We start from the raw sequence: 15,174 nt of genomic DNA, 5'->3' as shown, positions 1-15,174 counted from the left end.
TATTTCAATACATGAGTGTCTTTCCTCCTATCTAAATCCACTTCCTCCACTAGTGCTTTGGGTATGAGCCCTTCTGCCCTTCTCAGTAACTACACCCCATTGTCCCTATTCTCTTTTGCACTGATCCTTCAACTGGTTACATAAAACATGTTCAGATCCCATAGATAAACCTCCCTTCAATCACAATCCTCCTCCTGTTGCCCAAACGAATGAATGAATGAATGAATGAATAAATAAATAAATACATACATACATACATAAATAAATCTCTGAATAAAATCATCAGTATCTCTGCTGGGGGTTGGTGTTGGCGGTGTGTGGAGGAATTAAGCAAAAAAGAAAAAGGAATAGAGGACTCATGGACATGGACAACAGTGTGGTGATTGTGGGGGGAGAAAAGGGAGGTGGAAGGGGGCATAGAGAGGATAAATGGTGATGGAAAAAAATTTAAATTAAATTAATAAGCTAAAAACAAAAAGAGCATCATTATCTCATTTTCCTCCCTTAATATTGTGTCCATGGTGATAAAAGAGGACAGCAAATACAAGGTGATACCAAGCTTGCAGTCTCTGTGAAAGTGTTCTGGGTTGAGCATGGGCTGAGATCAGCTGTCTCTTACTCCTCTGTGCTGTACCGAGACTCTATGCATCTATGACCTTCAGGGGGATAAGTTGTAGAACGATAACACTGCTCACTTTCCCATGCAATTTCCTCATTGTGTCTTTGGTAGAGTATTTCACGGAAGTTAGACTCTTCATTCTGGGTTTTCTAAAACTTGTGTTTATAACTCCACTGAGAAGTCCTCTGTTGCCTGCTCCTAATCTTGATTCACTTTGCCTCATATTCTGTCCTTTCCTTCCCACTGTGCTTCATGCCCTCTCTCCCATTAGTCAGCTCCCTTCTGCTATAACTAATTGCAAAGAGGCCAGGCTTGGTGAGGCCTTTCCTTTTAAGCTTTTTTCTTGCAACTCACCTTCTCTATGGCTACTTACCATCAAACTGGGGGTGGAGGGAAACAAGAAAAATCAGTGGAAACATATGTGTCTGTACAGACTTATATTTATATATAACTCTGTATGGGTATAGCTCTGTAAATGTGTTGTTACTCTTTTATGTAAATTGTTTGTACAATATAGCCAATTTCTACAACATGCACCCTACCTTACAGCAAATACTCATAAATATCGGTGAACATCTTTTAAAAACTTTATCACTTTGTGCAACAGACTTAGGTTTCTCTGAAGACAAAAGCATCCCCTAAACTATTTGTTTTAAAGCCTTGTACTTTTGTAGTAATGAAGGGAGTATATGCCATTACATTGTGAGATTCAGAAGGATGAATTCATAGAGTTAGTAGAGAATCCAGAAATTCTGCCTCCTGCAAATTAGTTCACCCCTCTCTTCTTCTCACTTTTAAGTGGAAGAAATGACTATGAACTTCTGAAAGCTTGTTAATGTATTATTTATGAAAGGGTCCAAAAAAGCACTGTTTGGTGTATCCTTTTGAGTCTTAAGGTACATGTCCTTACATCTAAGAAATAAAGTAGTGAATAGAAATCCTGTCAACAAGCACAAGAAGACATATGATTATAAATTGTAGAATTCAATCTTCCTGAAAGACTACAAATATATATTTATAAAACTGATAATTCAATCATGCATCAGATATAAACATTTTTATTTAATCCCAAATCTAAGTATTCAGAATGATTGCAAAATAATGTAGAAAATAAAGTGTTCTGATTCAGTTATTTCTTTTTTAATTTTTTTATTGATTAAGTTATTACATATGTGTCCTTATCCCCACGTTACCCCCTATACCCCCACTCATGCCCTCACCTCCCTGTTGTCTGTGTCCATTATTTCTTTATTGCATGATATACATGCATTGAATTAAAATAATCATAAATAAGAATTCTATACATAAATAAAATCTTTAAGTTACATAATTGAATTTGTGCCCTTTTTGTAAACTTCACATTCTGAATTTTAAAAATATTGGGCAAATAGAAGTTGATTCTTTGATCAAATTTATAGAAAAGTATTGTTTTGAACAAGTGATATTAGGCTTATGAAAATAAAATTTCTTACCTAGTGGTATAAAAGTAGGCAAGTGAGTACGAATGGTTTATAGTGCCTTTGTTACTCTAGCTCCCCTAACTTGACTGCCTGTTTCACAGGTATCCCCTGGAGTTGTGTAATGAAACAATATCGCCAACCACCTTCAGATTCTCCCCACATTAGAGAAATGTCTCCCCTGACTGACAGATGTTCTAAACAATTCCCTCAGAATTTGGCTCTTGTTCTGTAATGTAGTTACATTATCTCATAAAGCTTCATCAGTAGATTTCTTCCAACAGTTACTTATTAAGTATTCAAACATGAAGAAAAGTTGAAAGAATATTACAGTGAAAACCATATAACTAAGACTTGCATTCTACATTTACCTACTATATCTTATTTATTACATATCTGTTCATCCATTTATCCCTCTATCCACATATAAGTCCATTTAATTTTTGGTGTGTTTCCAAGTAAGTGCAATCATCAGTGTATTTATCTCACAGTACTTCAATGTGCATATGTTTACTAAATTTCCATCTTTGTTTACATTTCTTTTTCTTTTGAGATAAAATTCACATACAAGGAAACGAAGACTTTTTAAATGTACTATTCTCTAATTTTGTAAACAGCACCTACCTGTCTGACCTCTACCCCTCTTTAGAGACCAAACACCCTAGAAAGTTTCCTCATGCCCTTTCTCAGTCAATTCACGTCCCAGAGGCAAGCTCTGTTCTAGTGTATTTTTTCAACAGTGATTTGTTTTGCTTGTTCTAGAACTTCACATAAATACGACCATTCAGTATACACTCTTTTGTGTAATGCTTCTTTACTCAACATAGTGTTTTTGAGAGTCATCCATGTTGTTGCATGAATCATGGTTTGTTTCTTTTATTGTTGAGCATCATCCTATTGAATGAATGTATCACTGTTTTCTATTGATGAACACTTGGACTCTTTCCAGTTTTAGGTTATGCGATAAAATATCAATATTACTTCTATATAAGATTTCTTCTTTCAGTCATTCTAATGAATATGTTGTAGTGTCTCATTGATGTTAATTTTCACTTCTCTGATGTGACTTAATATTGAACATTTTCATGTACGTAATTTTTGAGGTGTTTGTTCAATATTTTGCCACTGAATCCTCTGAAATCAACTTGTCTTGTTCGTTCACATATTTCGTGCTTTTTTATATGGATAGTGAACATTATGACAGATACATTGTAGAAACTCTGAATTTGGTTGTCTTCCTTTGAAGATTCATTCTTATTCTATCAGAAAACCAGCTTAGCTAGGTTCATACTTCAAAACTCAGGCTTCCCTGCTCATATATCCCCAGTTCTATCAGGCTCTTTTGCAGAGTCTGGTGTTTTGCAATTGCACAGTTTAGCTGTTTTTTGTTTGTTTGTTTTTGTTTTTTACATTATACGTACAGATTTTGGCGCTTCCATCTATATGACTCCTTCTTTCTAAGATTCTTCACACTTAATTGTTCTCCACTCTATCAGTCTCAAATTTGTCTTTTCACATATAAAGCCAGTAAATGTATAGTTTTCTGATACCCTGAGCAGTTTTTTGATGTCCTGAGTCATGAGGAGATTAAGGAGTAGATCTGAAAAACAAAACAAAAAACTTTAAATTTATAACTATAACTGGATCTCATTTTTTCTGTCTCTCAAAGGAAGTTTCCTCTCCAGTTTCTGCCTGCTTTGAATGATTATCCGGTGCCTTCATAGAGTTGGGTGATTTCACATGTGTCCTAGATTTTATATATGGTATCTCTGTTTCTGATATATCTTTGTACACATTCACATGTGTCCTAGATTTTATATATGGTATCTCTGTACACGTCACATTGCTATTACTGGAACCTGTAGGCCCCCTAAACCTTTTGGTGTGGATATCACGTTATAATAGTGAAGTTCAGAGAAGGTGTTATTCAGTCTATGAATCTGCTTGTTATATTATGCTTAGTAGAACTTTCTGCAGTGACATAAATATTTTACATTTTTGCTATCCAATAAAGGCGCTATTAGCTCCGTGTAGTTATTGAGCACTTAAAACGTAGCTAGGGCAACTAAAGAATTGGATTTTTAAATATTCTTTAATATAAATAGTCACATGAGGCTTGTAGCTACCATATTAGACAATGCAATTTCTAAGTAATAGGGATAAATATCTCTAATCCAAGCAAGAACAACTGCTTTATTTGGGTATCTTATCTTGATATTGTTGAGTCAATTCTTTTGCTAGCTTTGTCTGTTTTCTTGCTTATAATTTGTTTGATTCTCAGATAATTGCTCAGCCGAGTCACCATGACTCATTCTTTCTCAGACGTGTGTGTTCTTCTGCTAGTTCTTTTTTCTGCATTGCATCTGACATAATGCCAGTCTTAACCTATCAGTCTTCTTACTTTTCTTCATTTAGCCTCTTTTTTTTGACTCTGATCCAGAGTTTTGATCTAAAAAAAAATGTAGTGTAAGTACTAGAGTACTAGGTCTCTTTTTTATTTTATTTTTAATTGAATTTATTGGGTGTTATTGGTTAATAAAATTATGTAGGTTGCAGGGGTACAATTCTATAATACATCATCTATATATTGTATTGTGTGTTCTCCACCCCAAGTCAAGACTCTTTCCATCACTATTTATTCCCCTGCTCCCTGCTGGCAAGTGGACATCCCCCGAGGGCTCCCAGGCTGCCAGAGGGTTGTCTGACTGCCAGCTTAGGCCCAAACCCCCAGGGAGTGGGCCTAAGCCAGCAGGTGGTCATCCCTTGAGGGGTCCCAGACTGCAAGATGGCACAGGCCGGATTGAGGGACCCCCTCCCCCACCACTGAATGCTCAAATTTTTGTGCACCAGGCCTCTATTCTATATAGTAAAAGGGTAATATGCCTCCCGGCACCGGGATCAGCGTGACAGGGGGCAGCGCCCCAACCGCCTGATCGGCCCTGCTCTGAGCCTGACCAGGGGCTGCACCTAGGGATTGGGCCTGCCCTCTGCCACCCAGGAGCAGGCCTAAGCCAGCAGGTCGTTATCTCCCGAGGGGTCCCAGACTGCAAGATGGCACAGGCCGGATTGAGGGACCCCCTCCCCCACCACTGAGTGCTCAAATTTTTGTGCACCAGGCCTCTATTCTATATAGTAAAAGGGTAATATGCCTCCCGGCACCGGGATCAGCGTGACAGGGGGCAGCGCCCCAACCGCCTGATCGGCCCTGCTCTGAGCCTGACCAGGGGCTGCACCTAGGGATTGGGCCTGCCCTCTGCCACCCAGGAGCAGGCCTAAGCCAGCAGGTCGTTATCTCCCGAGGGGTCCCAGACTGCAAGATGGCACAGGCCGGATTGAGGGACCCCCTCCCCCACCACTGAGTGCTCAAATTTTTGTGCACCAGGCCTCTATTCTATATAGTAAAAGGGTAATATGCCTCCCGGCACCGGGATCAGCGTGACAGGGGGCAGCGCCCCAACCGCCTGATCGGCCCTGCTCTGAGCCTGACCAGGGGCTGCACCTAGGGATTGGGCCTGCCCTCTGCCACCCAGGAGCAGGCCTAAGCCAGCAGGTCGTTATCTCCCGAGGGGTCCCAGACTGCAAGATGGCACAGGCCGGATTGAGGGACCCCCTCCCCCACCACTGAGTGCTCAAATTTTTGTGCACCAGGCCTCTATTCTATATAGTAAAAGGGTAATATGCCTCCCGGCACCGGGATCAGCGTGACAGGGGGCAGCGCCCCAACCGCCTGATCGGCCCTGCTCTGAGCCTGACCAGGGGCTGCACCTAGGGATTGGGCCTGCCCTCTGCCACCCAGGAGCAGGCCTAAGCCAGCAGGTCGTTATCTCCCGAGGGGTCCCAGACTGCAAGATGGCACAGGCCGGATTGAGGGACCCCCTCCCCCACCACTGAGTGCTCAAATTTTTGTGCACCAGGCCTCTATTCTATATAGTAAAAGGGTAATATGCCTCCCGGCACCGGGATCAGCGTGACAGGGGGCAGCGCCCCAACCGCCTGATCGGCCCTGCTCTGAGCCTGACCAGGGGCTGCACCTAGGGATTGGGCCTGCCCTCTGCCACCCAGGAGCAGGCCTAAGCCAGCAGGTCGTTATCTCCCGAGGGGTCCCAGACTGCAAGATGGCACAGGCCGGATTGAGGGACCCCCTCCCCCACCACTGAGTGCTCAAATTTTTGTGCACCAGGCCTCTAGTATATATATATATAAAAGGCTAATATGCAAAGTGTACCCTCAGAAGTTTGATCAGGAAACCGGGAGTAGGATCGCTCACTATGATGTACACTGACCACCAAGGGGGCAGCACAGAACATGGCGAGTGACCAGCTGCGGCAAAGGGGCACTGAGGGAGTGAGGGAAGGAGAAGGCTAGGATGCTAGGAGGCAGGGAGATGGGGAATCTGATGGGCCCTGATCACTGGCCAGTCCTAGGGACCCTACCTGTGCACGAATTGGGCCTCTAGTATATGTATAAATGCACAGATTATGAGAACTGGACATGTCTATCTAAAAAATGAATGACAGCAAATTGCTTATAGCTCTTAATGTTTTTGCTTTCAAATTTGTGTGTGTTTGTATGTGTATGTGTGTGTGTGGGGAGGGGGGGGAATAATGATTACTTAACCAACAATTTGTTCCCATAAAAGAAATGAATTTTCCATTTACAAAGACTTCAGATGATCTTTTAAATTTATTTTTACTATTATTGTGTATCATTAAATGAGCACTATATCATTCTATCATTATATTTTATTATAATACTCATGATTCATATAATTGTATATGAATACTTAGTTGTATGCAATTCTTATCCTCCATAGTTTATACTATACTAGAAATTCGTGCACTGACTGCTGGTTTAGGCCTGATCTCACAGGCAGTCAGACATCCCTCTCACAATCTGGGACTGCTGGCTCCCAACTGCTCGCCTGCCTGCCTGTCTGACTGCCCCTAACCACTCCCCTGCCAGCCTGATCGACACCTAACTGTTCCCCTGCCAGCCCAATCACCCCAACTGTCCTCCCCTGCTGGCCTGGTCACTCCCAACTACCTCCCCTGCAGGCCATCTTGTGGCCACATGGGGGCGACCATCTTTGAACACATGGGGGCGGCCATCTTGTGTGTTGGAGTGATGGTCAATTTGCATACTGGCTGTGACTAATTAGCATATCTGGTTGTGACTGTGAGGGAGTCACGACCAATTTGCATATTACCCTTTTATTAGTATAGATAATACAAGCCTAATATGCAAATCGACCAAATGGCAGAACACCCGGCAGAACAACCAGTCACTATGATGCGCACTGACCACCAGGGGGCAGATGCTCAATGCAGGAGCTGCCCTCATCTTGCAGGCCCCAGGCCAGCCAAGACGGATGCCGGTAGAGGCCCCCTGATCACCCTGCCAGTTGCCTCACAGATTGGCTCTGATTGCCGGCCAAGCCTAGGGACCCTACCCATGCACGAATTTTGTGCACCGGGCCTCTAGTGTCTTTATAAGTTGAAAACATTACAGAAAGATGACGTAGGTAATTAATGCATTTCCATAGTCCAGGACATTTGTCACCATTGAAATACACTAATAAAATATTTCTATAAATAAAAATAATAGTTAAAATAATTAATAGTTATTATTATTAAAGCACAGGACTCAAAGGGACCACAGCATAGCATTTTCAAGTTTCTATTCAAACAAACCCACTGATATTTTGTTTCATAAAAAGTTGTCACCATCTTCTGTTTTACGACATGCTCCATATATTCAAACCCATTGGCTTAAATTTATGTCTATTTTTCTCATTCTGTGGTTAGTGGAGATTTATTTTATAAAATAGTTACTACTCAGATAAAATTCCATTCCTATTTATAGCATAGAGAATTGGTAGCATTTTGTTCAACATTTTTATATTTTGTATTATACCAGTTGGCTAAATGTCTCAATGTTTCAGGCTCTTTATTATAAAGATTTCATACACCTTTTCTTATCCTCCATGGTACCTACTTTGGTATTTTTGCATAAACTACTCTCGTTATTTGAAATGACACAGACCTACCTTTCACACATTTAAAAGGTAGAAATCTGGTCCTATCTCCCTAACAGGTCACTATAGCTCTCCCACACTATGCTTCATCCAAGCATAGATTTGACTTTAAGCTCCTTGTGTTCCTTAATCTGTCTGCTGACTATTCCCAGGTGGAGGCCCTTGATCATTCAGACCCCTCTGTTGTGACTGGTCAGCCCAATATGTGGTAACTATGAAACACCCAAGGTAGTATAAGCTCCTTGGTTAGTATGTGTGGGTTGGTAGTCCAATTTTCACTCTTTCTAATGGTGACATGGGCATAATACTCTGTAACTAGGGACAGACTCAACATAGACAAATGTACCTGATGAGAGAAGTGGAGGGAATAGGAAGAAGAGAGAAAGTGAAAATCTGCTTAGTGTCCATGGCATTTCAAAGACCTGAATAACAAAGCAAAGTAGAGAATGAAAAGACTTGAGGAGGGAATTTATGCTTTCAGATTTTTGCTTCAGAATAACATAAAAAATTAATTCAATTTATAAACTTGCTGACCTTGTGATAGTTTTTACTTATTTGATCTAATTTAACACACTTGGCAGGGAAGGGATTGAAGACAAGGAAAATATGAGGAAATTCAGGGTAGAGAGATGCAGTTTTTTTTCGAGAGGACTGGAAGGAAGGATCTTGGCCAGCAGTCAGCCTTCTTGCAGAGAAAACTAGAATCCTAGGCTGTGGTTTGATGAAATTACTCCCTGCAGCTACCAGGTTTACCACTTCTCTCTTCATGGAGTGGGTCTTTGAACTTCCCTTCTCCATGAAATTAAAGTAAAAAAGCAAGTTTCTCCTAATTTCTGATATTCCAAATATGTATGTTCATGTTTCAAGGATAATTGTAAGGATTCTTGCTTTCCAAACATATATTCAACCTGACCATTGATGTCAGTTATTCTATTATTGAGATAGAAAACCAAATTGGGAAATATTTTAAAATAAAAACAATTCCATAATTGGGATCAATAGAAATATGTATTACATACATGACTGCCATTCTTCACCAGCGTCTTCTTAACCCAAAAAAAACAGGAAATAATAATTTTAGTATTCAGCCATATTATTTTCATAATTGTGATGAGAAAACTCTTGAATAAAGGCATCATTTAAAACACTGACATTTTCAAAACCTTGCCTTATTAAGAAACTTGTGAAAAATAACCTCTTTGTGTGTGAGAACCAGCAATAACTAAGATTGCACTAAGACACAAGAATGCCTGGAGCAATAATTTGAAAAAAAATGTGTTGACTGCAAAGCATCTTGCATATATAAAATGCTAGATGCTAATGGTGATTATCTGAGACATTTTGATGACTTAAGCTCATTACTATGATTCATAAAAAGTAATTATCAGTCATACTTAACATGATAGACACTCTTATGTTAACGACCCTAAAGAAACAAAGTCTGGTCTAGTTTATTAGCTTGTGTCTATAGTAGCACAACTGATTTGATTTAGTGTAAACATTGGCTTGGTGTTAACCATTCATCAATGTTTTGTTTATATAATCTTATTTTATGCAAAGCAAACTTTCCATGCTCATTAATCTGGTCCAGGCAATCAAATTCATTTATTGCTTCTATTGTCAATCTTTAAACAATTATTTATGAACGGACTGACTCTAATTTTATAATGGTATAATATGCAAGCAAAGTTTCCAGTTCTGCTATTTAATTTTACTTTAAAAGCACAGGCAACTAAATAAAAATTAATTTGAACTCTGACTCATGATGCAGCAAGATTGGTCAAGGTAAGGTTTGTCTTAAATAAATGGGTTTTAATATTTTCCTGGTGTAAGTTACATTTTGAAAGACTTCTCTCTGAATAGGACAATGTAATTGGAAATAGCTCAAAGAATGCACAGCTGGGAAACACTTGAATTTAAGGAGTAAATCTTGTTAATCATAATATTTTGCAATGTGTTGTCCTTTCTTTACAAAAATGATACTTTGAAAAACCAAACAAATGTTGTGGTTATTTTCACAGTAATAAGCATGATAATAAGTTTACATTGAACTGAGTCGACCACTTAATCTCAGTCCTGTTGTGGCCATTTTTCCATAATTGCAAGGTGGTTGGCATGGATTTTAGGATACTGAAATGAATCTGTACTTTTAAATCCCATCTGTTGAATTGTTGTTTTTCAAATATTTTAATTTTAAAAAGCTTTTTTTTGTTTTCTGATAACTTAGTTTGCAGATCAATCAGCTTTTTTTAAAGAATGCAGTCTCCTTTCAAATCTCTTCGAGCATACTAATTAGAATTATTTTTCTTTCTCATAGTTATCTCTAATTTTTCAGGGGTTTTGTTCTGTTGCTTCACATTGGAATGATTTTATTCTGTTTATTTTCCTCAAATAGCTGGTGATCTTTGGTTTTCCATTTATAATGATTCATGACAAATTTATTGGCAAAATTTGAGTTAAATGGTACTTATTATCCTTTTAATGTCTATAGGATCTATAGTGATGGTCATTCTTTTATTCATGATATTGCTGATATTTATCATTTATGTATCTTCTCTTTCCTCCTCCTCCTCCCCCTCCTTCACTCCCTACTCCTCCCGTTCCTTTACTTTCAAGAATAAAGATAATTTTTTAAAAATTACAGATAACTCCCCCAAAACTGGGTAACAAGAGAACTTCCATTTTCTAAGCTGACATGTAAAGACCTTAGAAGTCATCATTCCCATCTCACAAGAAAAATACCAAGCCATCTAAAGATCAACAACTCTTCTTAGATCCATCAGAGAATTGAGGTCACAGGACAAACTGCTCCTCTGAAATTTGGAGACTGACAGATACAAAGAATTACATGGTAGAGAGAGTAGCAGCCTGCAGCTGGAACCAGTATCAGTATCAATGGGAACACTTTACTTTAGTGGGAACACTTTAAACTGTAATTGATGAATTACTGGAGACTCAACATAGAAGAGCTTGAGAGTTAAAATTTCCAAGGGGGAAATTTCCCAGTATTAAGGGAGTCTCCACACTTTCATAAATTGTACCTCCAGGAACCCCACCAGAGTCCATATAGTAGGATTCCATTTACATGAAATTCCAATCTGTAGTGATAGAAGCAGATCATTGGTTGCTTAGGGTAGGAGAATTAAGCCAAGATTTATTAGGGAATTTTGTGAGATGAAGGAAATGCAGTTATACATATTTATCAAAACTCATCAAACTGTTCACTTAAAAAGAGTATACTTAATGTAAAGTATACTTCAATAAAATTGGCTATAAAAATACTAGCATGAATTTTGGGTGGGAGAGAAGACTGATGAAGTGATTTTATAACTAATATAGAAGAAATAGGATTGGTAAAGTGTCAATATAAATTATGTTAAATAAAATATTTTAATATATGAACATTCCTACCATTAAACTATTACCATTATATATTTTAAGCTTGACTTTCTAATTTAGCCTAAATATTACAGTAACACAGATGTGTTTAAGTTAAATTTGAAACATTTTTCTTGGATTAAAGAATGGCATGGAAGACAGGTTAATGTGAAAATGCCTGGTCAACTATAAATTCAATGAGCAAAAAATGTGGTTGATTTTTAAATGAGCAGTAAGCTTAGTAAAATTCAATTATTAACACACTTCGTACCGCTCAGGAGTTTTCTTGTGTTTCACGCGCCATCTGTTCAGGACCGCTCACGAGTGTTCTTGTTTTTCACACCCATGGAAAAAGGAGCGAATCTAGATACTTATGTAAATTTTGTTTGGTCCCTCTTCATAGAGGAAAATGTTTTACGCAGTATCATACGTTAAAAAAGTACTAGGAACTTTAATTGTTTAATTGTTTTTGTAAATAAAAATGTTATAATTATTGAAAAACAACACCTAAAGTGCATTATGATGATTTAAATAACGTGCAGTTTGCCCAAAAACGTGTGGTCCCTGGCGTATGTCTTAGAGATTTCTATGCGGTACGCAATGTGTTAAACTAACAGCATGCAATAAATATTAAGCTCTCAGAAAGGATTGTAACAAAGCCTGCTCTAAAATATATCATATATCTCATTTCACATGGAGAGGAATAAACATCTCAATCTTTAGTATACTATGGAATCTGATTGGACTTTTTCCTGTTGGTGTTGGTCCAGAATAGATCTAAATGATGGGTTAGAAGAATAAGAAACTGTTCAGAATAAAAGACAGAATGTTTCAGCATCCTCTATTCTTTGAGTCTCAGTCTTTGTTCTCTCTTTCATATATCCTATATAATAAAAGCTTAAGCTGCTAAGTGTCCAGTTGTCCAGTCATCCATTCAACCAATCAAAGCGCAATATGCTAATGATATGCTAAGGCCGCTCAACTGCTCACTATGATGTGCACTGACCACCAGGGGGCAGACAGTCAAGTGGTCAACCAGTCGCTATGACGTTCACTGACCACCAGGGACCAGACACTCTGATTGGTAGGTTAGCTTGCTGCTGGGATCCAGCTGATCAGGACTGAGTGAGTTGGGCGGGACATGCCCTGGAGCTCTCCTGTGGTCCCTCCCTGGTCCCGATCGTGCATTGGTGGGGTCCCTTGGCCTGGCCTGCACTCTCTTGCAATCTGGGACCCCTCTGGGGATGTTGGAGAGCCTTTTTTGGCCCGATCCCATGGTCCAGGCCGAGGGACCCTACTGGTGATGAATTTGTGCACCAGGCCTGTAATCCTATCTAATAAAAGACAAAGATGCTAATTGACCATACCTTCCCTACGCCCATCAGCCAATCAGAGATATGCAAATTAACTGCCAACAAAGATGGCGGTTAATTTGCAAACTTCAGGCAGGGCAGGTCAGCGCAAGCCACCATCCGGGCCCCGGGACCCCCGTGTAGAGCCCTGGGTGGTGAGAACCCCATGTGCGGCCCTGGGTGGCGGGGCTTGGCGGCGCGATCAGCCCGAGGAAGCCCTATTCTTGCAGGAATCTTCCTGCAACGGGCCTCTAGTATATATATATTCAATATATTCATTTCTTTAGTTATCTATATATAAATGCATGTATAAATATGTAAAGAATATATATGTATGTATTATATATGAATTACATGTATATTTAAAGAAAACCTTCAGATCTAGCTAGAAAAACATTTTGTCACTGGCAAAAATGTTTATTAAAATATGCTCCAGTGGAAATTAGATCATTGTGAACTCAATGAACTGCCTATCCTGGAATATTCATATCAAATAAGTTCATAAAACCAGTAAGAATGAGAAAAGTTTGGCTTACTACATTTTTTGAAAGAAACAAAATTAAAGTAGGACTTTTGTTACACTATTTAAATAAATATTATTTTGGGTAGAATAGCTGGACTTCACTGTGTAATATACTTATTGTTAAGAAATTTTAAATTAATGGACACCACACACACACACACACACACACACACACACACACACATATACACACTCCTAAATGTGTCTTTATTTGGACAAAATGTGTTCCCTAAATTTGGTAATTCAGAGGCTTTTAATGCACTTTGGAAAGGTATAATTTCCCAATTTAAAAAAAAAAACAGAATTGCAAATCACCAGTTCTCCATTTCCATGCAATAGACTGATTTCTGACAGGTTACTATGAATGATTGGATTTGAATTCTCATTTCTTCTCTATCTCTGACCCTAGTCACTCTCTCTGCTTCAGTTTATTCATCGATAAAATAGGGATAATAACTCTTGTCTTGAAAGGGTTGGTAGAGAGGCAGCAAAATAAAAAGTATGAAGGATTCCTTAAAATGTGGCTTAATTTTTTAAAGGACCTTAAAAAAAACAATAGCTTTATTTAAAACTATTGTTCTTTAACCTTTTATTTGACTTTATTTTTAATAATTTTTTTAAAAAATATGTTTTATTGATTTTAGAGAGAGAGAAGGGAGAGGAATAGAGAGATAGAAACATAGATTGGCTGCCTCCTACATACCTGCTACTGGGAATCAAGCCCACAAGGAGAGTATGTGTCCTGACCGGGAATTGTAACCTCCTGATTCATGGGTCGACACTCAACTAACTGAGCTACAGTGGCCAGGCTTGAGTATATGTTTTAAAGGAAGATTTGTAGGTTTCCTTCTTGTTTCAAGACCTCACTATTCTATCTTAATGCATATCTATACTCTACTGCTTTTTATTGTAGGTAAAGTGGATATTTAAATGTTTATATCTAGCAACATCTATAATAATAAAAGCATAATATTCTAATTAGACTGGACAGCTGAACAACCTTCCAGACGTCCTTTCAGATGACCTTCCAGATGAAGCTAAGTCTGTGAGGGCTGAGGCAAGCTTCCGCAGCTGTGAGGGCTGAGCCCCTTGCATGAATTCCATGCATCAGGCCTCTAGTCTATAATAAGAATTTAACTTATTAATAGAATCAGCCAGGAAACATATAGTTTTTAATTAACATTAGAGCTAGGCCATTTTAGGCTCCTCAGCTGCATACAGTAAATAGGTGGATATTCTACATTCATTTCGGTGATTTTCATTTTAAAGGTGATTGCCAGTGTCACTGCATGTAGGACTATAGGCATCAAATTAAGTGCCAGGGCTGACAAGTCAAGTCGACTTTATATAGCAAACTACTCCAATTAATTAGAGAAAGAACATTATAAAAAGTTTCAGAAAATGTATTTAAAGGAAATCCATAAACCGCCCAGTGTCTGAGGTGACAACGGAAACCTTATTGATTATGCAGGGCCCATCACCACCCCTGGCAGAGTTGAAGCAAATCTCAATACAGCCTTTGCAAGGAATACACTTTCTCAAAGATATATAAAGTTCAAGTCCTTCTATATTTAATGGCATCTTTTACAATTTCCTCCTTTTAGACTCCATCCACTCCACCCCCATCACCATAACAACCCACATCCCAAACTAAGCAGCAGGAGCTTTATCAGGAAAGGTAGGAGTGAGCTCAATTGGCTCTGATTCCCAAATGGGAAAGATTTTTCTCTAGGGTTTCTCCTGTCATGTTATTATTGTCTAACAGGTACATTCTGATGCCACTTACACTAGTTTAATCTATGATAAGGGAA

The sequence above is a fragment of the Myotis brandtii genome, unplaced genomic scaffold, assembly GCF_000412655.1.
Source record: "Myotis brandtii unplaced genomic scaffold, ASM41265v1 scaffold423, whole genome shotgun sequence".
Classification (NCBI taxonomy): Eukaryota; Metazoa; Chordata; class Mammalia; order Chiroptera; family Vespertilionidae; genus Myotis; species Myotis brandtii.
The sequence above is the reverse complement of the archived record's forward strand: the minus strand, read 5'-3'. Positions refer to the sequence as shown.